Source organism: Hyperolius riggenbachi, chromosome 1 (genome assembly GCF_040937935.1).
Source record: "Hyperolius riggenbachi isolate aHypRig1 chromosome 1, aHypRig1.pri, whole genome shotgun sequence".
Taxonomy (NCBI): Eukaryota; Metazoa; Chordata; class Amphibia; order Anura; family Hyperoliidae; genus Hyperolius; species Hyperolius riggenbachi.
The window spans coordinates 354,306,432-354,314,626 of NC_090646.1; the positions used below are offsets into that span (position 1 = coordinate 354,306,432).

An 8,195-nucleotide genomic window follows, 5' to 3' on the forward strand; every position below is an offset into this window, starting at 1 on the left:
TCACTCAGTTTGCCATTAAATACATACCTAATGCTCTTTTGAAGCCGGTGGTAGAGGCTGCCTATTCTTCCGCTGTGACTACAAAGCACGTCATGTGACCAGTCACATGACGCGGAAGACGACAGAAGCCTCTATCACCGGCTTCAAAAGAGCATTAGGTATGTTTTTTACCCTCCCAGCCACTGCACCCTCCCTCCGCTCAAGTTTGCGTACCCACCTCCCCGTGGAATGGTCCATTTCATCACTAATGTGAAGAAACGTTCCGTTTTCCATTGCCCCAATGCTGCAGCATTTTTTGTACAGTTCCATTTCACTGGGCAGAACGGTCCGGAAAATTAGGGCCTGCAGCATTTTTTAGGTCCGGGGAATGGAACATATCCGTGCCAACGGACGCATGTGAATGGATCCATTAGTTAACATTGGATCCTTTCACATCCATTCCGTTTGTACAGTATACGTTCCGGTTACATTCCGCAAAAAAGCGCAGATGTGAACCGGGCCTTATACTACATAAATGTGAAAAGATAGTACAATAAAGACTGCATGGTGTATACTATGACAGCAAATGAGCCTGGGCCTCTCCTCCACACTGCCCCTGTCACTATTGTACAAGTATCTTACCAATGCTATGAATAACAAGCTCTCCTGACTGCTGTCACCACTTCCTGCCCACCCAATAACGAGGGCACTACTGCATCCCTATTAGCCCTCCATAGCCTCCCCTGCAGTGTTCCCCACCCCATGACAGATTCGGCGCACAGCGCTCACTTCTACCACACCTCGCACCCCACCTGCTGCTATACATGTGGCCTCTGCCCACTGCAGCCCTACACACACCACCGGCCTCCCCCAGCATATAGAGAAATCTGCGCACATACCATCTTCTTCAGCCTCCTACTCTTCTTCACAGCTTCTCCGGCCTCACCCGCTCACACAAACTAACCATGAGTAACTCCCACCCATTCCGGCTCTCATTGGGCACTGCTCATACGTGCTGCCCGAATAAGCCATCACCGATTGGCTACTTTTCATGTCTGTCAGCAAGCGGAACCTCTGAATGGTTGTTTGCGTTGATGTCGAAACGGCTAGTTATGTAGGTTGCGCAGGAAAGACGCCTGTGTTCATTATCATTGGTCGACTAACGCAGCTTATCGCGCAAGGGACGTGGGGAGTTGTAGTTTTTTTTAGCTTGCACCGGTGTTCCAACATTTTTGCAGTGAAGAGAACGAGAAGGCTGACCTTGCTGTTTTTTAATCTCGGTTACTTGGTTGTGGCTTTGGTAGTTTGGGGGCACTTGTAGCAAGGATGCATATAGTGGAGTGAAGCTGCCACCTTTATGTTTAAACAGAGATACAGTCCTGGAATTGGGCCTCATCATGCTAGTTTTGGACTATTTTATGCAGAAATGTACGTGTGTGCGTGTCCCCTTCATGCAGTATGAGGGTTTACGTACACTAGAGATGGGAAGTTCGGATCTTTTCAATGATCCGGATGATTCGAATAGGATCATTGAAAAGATCCGGATCTTTGATCCGAATCCTGGATCATTTTACAAGGGAAGCATTGGTGTGTGTGTGTGTGTGTGTGTGTGTGTGTGTGTGTGTGTGTGTGTGTGTGGGGGGGGGGGGGGGGGGGTGAAATGACTAGCAGGGCAGGAGAAGGAGAGGGGGGTGGACACACAGAGAAGGGGAGAAGATGGACAGAGGGCAATGAGTGGACAGAGAAGGGAGGAGGGAAGCAGAGAGCATAAATGTTTGCTTGCACACAATACCCACATGCTGCAATCATATGCTTTACATATATTTCACCTACATGTTCATCTGTATACCTTGAATGCAAATGTCGCACAGTGAAAGAAAGCATTCCTCAAAGTATTCCCAAAAGATAAGTGCAGCTGTTTAGAGCGAGTGCAGGAGGATCATATTGCCCTGCAATCACAGTGCCTGCAAAGTTACTGAGCTGTGCTGAGCCAAAAGTTTCCAATGTGTTCACTGTGCACAAATATTTGGTACTTATCCGTTAGCCGGGCGCATCCTCTAGGTGGCGACAAAACTCCACCAGAGTTACATCTTTCCCTACTATCCATGTCGGCCTGGAGGGGGAATAGTCAGAATCAGAATCTTTATTATCGCCAAGCACGACTGGGTCGTGCCCGGAATTGGGCTTGGCACGTACAGGGTACTGATACACAGGGCCGGCCTTAGGTTTCACAGCGCCCTGAGCAGAACCAGATTTTGGTGCCCCCCCCCCCCCCAAATTCATCCTCTTTGCGTGTGAGCGCACCACACACATACACTAATGGGGGGGGGGGGGGGGATCTGCTGCCTAAATACACTAAAAGGGGATCTGCGACTGTAAGACTAGTAGCCTAAGCCTATATACACTAAAGGGGATCTGCCTACAGTATAGTATAGATAGGTAGCTGCCCCCAGTATAGGTTAGATAGGTAGCTGCCCCCAGTATAGGTTAGATAGGTAGCTGCCCCCAGTATAGATTAGATAGGTAGCTGCTGCCCCCAGTATAGATTAGATAGGTAGCTGCTGCCCCCAGTATAGATTAGATAGGTAGCTGCTGCCCCCAGTATAGATTAGATAGGTAGCTGCTGCCCCAGTATAGATTAGATAGGTAGCTGCCCCCCCCCAGTATAGATTAGATAGGTAGCTGCCCCCCCCCCAGTATAGGTTAGATAGGTAGCTGCCCCCCCCCCAGTATAGGTTAGATAGGTAGGTTCCCTCAGTATAGTATAGATAGGTAGCTGCCCCCAGTATAGGTTAGATAGGTAGCTGCCCCCAGTATAGGTTAGATAGGTAGCTGCCCCCAGTATAGGTTAGATAGGTAGCTGCCCCCAGTATAGATTAGATAAGTAGCTGCCCCCAGCATAGGTTAGATAGGTAGCTGCCCCCAGCATAGGTTAGATAGGTAGCTGCCCCCAGTATAGATTAGATAGGTAGGTGCCCCCAGTATAGGTTAGATAGGTAGCTGCCCCCAGTATAAGTTAGATAGGTAGCTGCCCCTCCAGTATAGGTTAGATAGGTAGGTGCCCCCAGTATAGGTTAGATAGGTAGGTGCCCCCAGTATAGATTAGATAGGTAGCTGCCCCCCCCCAGTATAGGTTAGATAGGTAGGTGCCCCCAGTATAGATTAGATAGGTAGCTGCCCCCCCCCCTATAGGTTAGATAGGTAGGTGCCCCCAGTATAGATTAGATAGGTAGCTGCCCCCCCAGTATAGGTTAGATAGGTAGGTGCCCCCAGTATAGATTAGATAGGTAGCTGCCCCCCCCAGTATAGGTTAGATAGGTAGGTGCCCCCAGTATAGATTAGATAGGTAGCTGCCCCCCAGTATAGATTAGATAGGTAGCTGCCCCCCCAGTACAGGCTAGATAGGTAGGTGCCCCCAGTATAGATTAGGTAGGTAGGTAGGTGCTCCCCTCCCCTCATACTGGAGGGGGAGCCGCGGGGAGGGCAGCCCGACCTCTCCCTCCCTTCCTCTCCGGGCCACCCTCCGTGCTCCCCCCTCCGATGCTGCTGCAGACTGCAGAGAGAACAACTCACCTCCCTGGTTCCGATCGCCGGCGCCTCTCACGGTGCCGCTGGTCTCCTCTTGTACATTGACACTGATACACAGTAAACTTCCTGTTAAGCAGGAAGTTTATTGTGCATCAGTGACAATGTACAAGAGGAGACCAGCGGCAAGTGAGAGGCGCCGGCGATCGGAACCAGGGAGGTGAGTTGTTCTCACTGCTGCAGTCTGCACTCTGCAGGGGGGAGCACGGAGAGCGCCCGGAGAGGAGGGAGGGAGAGGACGGGCTGCTCTCCCCGCGGCTCCCCCCTCCATCACGGTGGCCGCACGGGGGGGGGGGGGGGGGCGGAGCGAAACGGACACAGCCAGCTACATGCGGCCAGGCGGCAGGAGCGCCCCCTGGAAGCCGGCGCCCTGAGCGATCGCACAGGTCAAAGGCCGGCCCTGCTGATACAGGATATAGATACAGATACAGGACAAAACAAGCAGTCAGGAAGGAACACATTTGCAGAGAGAGACAATGTAGCATAAGTAACAACACAAAAAACACACAACCAAAAGAAAGTCAAAAGAAAAGTCGGCTTGAGCTAGAGCGCCGTCTATGTGTAGTGCGCCGCAGTGCCGGCACACTGTTTGGTGTGGGGATGGGCAGTTACGTGGAGAGAGTTCAGAAGGTTGACAGCCGAGGGAAAGAAACTGTTTTTATGCCTTGAGGTCTTGGTGAAGATGGACCGGAACCGGAGTCTCCGGCTCGAGGGGAGCTGACTAAAGAAGCGGTGGCCTGGGTGCGAGGGGTCGCTGGTGATCTTTAATGCTCTGCAGTACAGCCTGGAATGGTAAAGGAGGTCCAGAGAGGGAAGGGATCTCCCGATGATCCTCTCCGCTGATCTGATGACCCTCTGCAGTTTGAGTCTGTCGCTGGCAGAGGAGCTGGCGTACCAAACCAGGATGGAAGAGCATAGGACAGATTCGATTGTAGCGGTGTAGAAGTTTGTCAGAAGTTTTTGGGCCATACCAAACTTTTTTTAGTTGGCGGAGAAAGAAAAGTCTCTGTTGGGATTTCCTCTGTGTGGAGGCAGTGTTGGCCTTCCACTTCAGGTCATTAGAGATAGTTGTGCCCAAAAGGCGGACGCTGGGGACTCTTTCCACCTCCTTGCCATCGATGCAGATTGGGGGCGGGGTGGAGGCGCATCTCCTGAAATCAACAATCATCTCCACAGTTTTCGCTGTGTTTAGAACCAATCCGTTCTCTCTGCACCAGTGACAGACACCTTCAACCTGGTGGCGGTACTCTTTCTCATCATTATTGGTGATGAGACCGACAATGGTCGTGTCGTCAGCGAATTTGATTACTTTTACCGAGTCTGACGTGGATTTGCAGTTATTTGTATACAGAGAGAACAGAAACGGCGACAGAACGCAGCCTTGTGGGGCTCCTGTGTTGGTGATCCTAGGTTGTGAGGAGATAGTGCCCAGCCTAACAACCTGGGACCTATTGGTGAGGAAGTCCGTGATCCACAGGCGCAGGGTGGGGTGGACTCCTATTGCGGCCAGATTGTCTTGCAGTATTTTGGGGCTGATGGTATTGAATGCTGAGCTGAAGTCCAGTAGAAGGATCCTGGCGTAGGAGTCTGGTCTGTCCAGGTGATCATAGACGAGCTCCAAGCAGATGTTAATGGCATCATCAGTGGACCTGTTTGCTCTGTACGCAAACTGGTGTGGATCTAGCAGTCCCTCTGTGGAGTGCTTAAGGAGGGGGAGCACCATGCTTTCAAAAGCCTTCATGATCACGGATGTAAGTGCCACGGGCCTGAAGTTGTTGAGGTCAAGGGTACCCTGCTTTTTGGGGACGGGGATAATGGTGGACCTCTTGAAGCACGCGGGTACTTTGCCTCCCTGGAGGGACCTCGTGAGGATGGAAGAGAGGGTGGGAGCAAGCTGACGAGCGCAAGTTTTCAGGCAGGCTGGTGACACACCATCCGGACCGGAGGCTTTCCTAGCATTTAGCCTTAGCAGGTGTTTCAGTACATCCGCCTCCCTCACTGTCGGTGGGGGCGGGTTCGGGCCCAGGGCGTCAGAGGATTGTGCAGGCGGCTGTGGGAGTCCCACAGGTGTTGGCTGGTTCTCGAATCTGCAGTAGAAGTCGCTGAGACTCTCTGCCAGCTCAGTGCTAGGTGTAGTATGCTGAGGGGGAGGTTTGTAGTTGGTGGCAGCCTTAAGCCCTTTCCACACAGCTCGTGAGTCGTTTGAGGAGAGGTTCTGTTCCAGCTTTTCCGCGTAGCACTTCTTAGCGGACCTCAGTTCCCTGTTTAGGTCGTTCCTTGCCCTCTTGTAGTCCTCCTGGTTGCCGGACTTGTGTGCAGCTTCTTTGCTGCGTCGCAGTTGTCGAAGTCTTTTTGAGAACCACGGTTTATCGTTTGGATATAGTTTGAAGGATTTTGTAGGGATGCAGGAGTTCTCGCAGAAGCCAATGTACGAGGATACATTGTCTGCCCACTCGTCCAGGTTAGGCGATTCCAGAGCCTTCCAGTCTGTGCAGTCAAAGCAGGCCTGAAGTTGTAGTTTAGCCTCACTTGACCACACTTTGAAGGATTTGGTGACAGGTTTCGAGGTTTCCAGGCGCCTTTTGTAAGTTGGTATCAGGTGGATGATGCAGTGGTCAGATGAGCCTAGTGCTGCCCACGGTGTCGCTTTGTATGCATCTTTCAGGACCGTGTAGCAATGGTCGAGGGTGTTGGTATTTCTGGTGGGGCAGGTGATGTGCTGATGGAAGCGGGGCAGCTCAATACGGAGGTTGGCCTTGTTGAAGTCCCCCAAGATGATGAACATCGAGTCCGGGAGGGCTGTCTCCCACTGCATGATGGTATCACTGAGATCACGCAGGGCAGCATTTACCTCTGCATCAGGAGGGATATACACACCCACGAGGACGTAGGAAGAGAACTCTCTGGGCGAGTAGATTGGCCTGCAATTGATAAGGAGGAGTTCAAGTTCTGGCGTGCATTTCTTGGCCAGTACGGAGGTGTTTGGGCACCAGACAGAGCTGATGTAGAAGCAGATGCCGCCCCCTTTCTTTTTACCAGAGAGGGTGCTGTCACGGTCTGCTCGGATGAGGCTGAAACCTGGGAGCTGGAGGGCACTCTCAGGGATGTCGTCATGAAGCCACGTTTCGGTAAAGCAGAAGACTGGGGTGTTGTTACCGAGTTCCCTCTTGTCGCTGAGGAGTCTCAGTTCATCTAGCTTGTTAGGGAGGGAGCGGACGTTTGCTAGGAGGACCGCGGGGATGGATGACCGCAGGCCTCTCCTCTTCAGCCTCGCCCGAACACCTGATCGACAGCCCCTGCGGCGTTGGTTGGTGTGAGGCCAGGACGTAGAAGCGGTGATTTCTTGGACGTGGTTCCAAACAGAGTTGGTCAGGAGCCTGTCCTCCGGATGAAGGGCTGAGATATGTTCCCATATGAGTAGCTGTGCCCTGGAGTAGGAGGTACGAGGGGGGTAGAGTAGCGTTGGAGGCATGGATGGTAACCCAGCACTGTGCAACATGGTATGTACACCATACAGTCCATCCGCCGTGTGGCACAGATGTAAGAGGCATGTGCAATACAGTCTATTGGTAGTGTGACTCAGATGTAAAGGGCATGTGCAATAAACAGTCCATCCGCAGTGTGACACAGATGTAAAGGGCCTGTGCAATAAACAGTAATTAGCGCCACCTGCCGGATGCGCCCGGCTAACGGATAAGTACCAACTATTTATTTATTTATGTATTGTATTTATAAAGCGCCAACATATTACGCAGCGCTGAACATTAATTTAGGTTACAGACAATATTTAGGGGTGACATACAGCAATATGACAATACAGGAATAATAGAAAACCAGATCACACGGCACAGTATGAGTGCCAGGTAATGCTTAGTCATTGGATTGAGCATGTAGATTAGGCAAGTTAGGTTCACTCAGATGCATAGCATGGGTTCACAGTAATGGAGGTGCATGATCAGGTAGGACACAAAAGGAAGAGGACCCTGCCCAAAGGCTTACAATCTAGAGGGAGAGGTAAGGACACGAACGGTAGGGGACCAGAGTTCAGCTGTAGGTTTAGAGCACTTGTGAGGGGTAGTAGGCCAGAGTGAAAAGGGGAGTTTTGAGGGCTTTCTTGAAGATGTTGAAGGAGGGGGCTGCCCTAATGGGTGGAGGTAGGGAGTTCCATAGTGTTGGAGCAGCTCTTGAGAAGTCCTGGAGGCGTGCATGGGACTGGGTGATGCGTTGGGCGGTTAGGCGAAGTTCATTGGAAGAGCGGAGTGAGCGGCTAGGTGTGTACCTCTGAGTAAGATCGGAAATGTAGGTTGGACAAGTTTTGTGGACAGATTTGTAGGTCAGACACAGTATCTTGAATTTGATTCTGGACTGGATAGGAAGCCAGTGGAGGGATTCTAGGAGGGGATCTGCCGTGGTGGAGCGATGGGAACAGTGGATAATTCTGGCTGCCGCATTCATGATGGACTGCAGTGGGGCTGTTCGGGTCATAGGGAGACCAGACAGCAGGGCATTGCAGTAGTCAAGGCGGGAAATTATGAGGGCATGGATGAGGAGTTTGGTGGTGGCAGAGGTCAGGAAAGGGCGAATCTTACAGATGTTACGAAGGTGGAAGTTGCAGGACTTTGTGATGTTTT

The 8,195-nt window shown here is 51.7% G+C and overlaps 1 protein-coding gene across 1 annotated transcript in view; it reads right to left on the reverse strand.

Annotated features, from left to right (window-relative positions):
• SIN3B (SIN3 transcription regulator family member B) overlaps positions 1-1,069 on the reverse strand; it is a 72,378-nt gene extending 71,309 nt beyond the window's left edge. The window contains exon 1 of the mRNA XM_068234160.1: positions 879-1,069. The gene's annotated coding sequence lies outside the window, so the exon portion shown is untranslated. The remainder of the gene's footprint in view (positions 1-878) is intronic.
• Between the last annotated feature and the right edge of the window lie 7,126 nt (positions 1,070-8,195).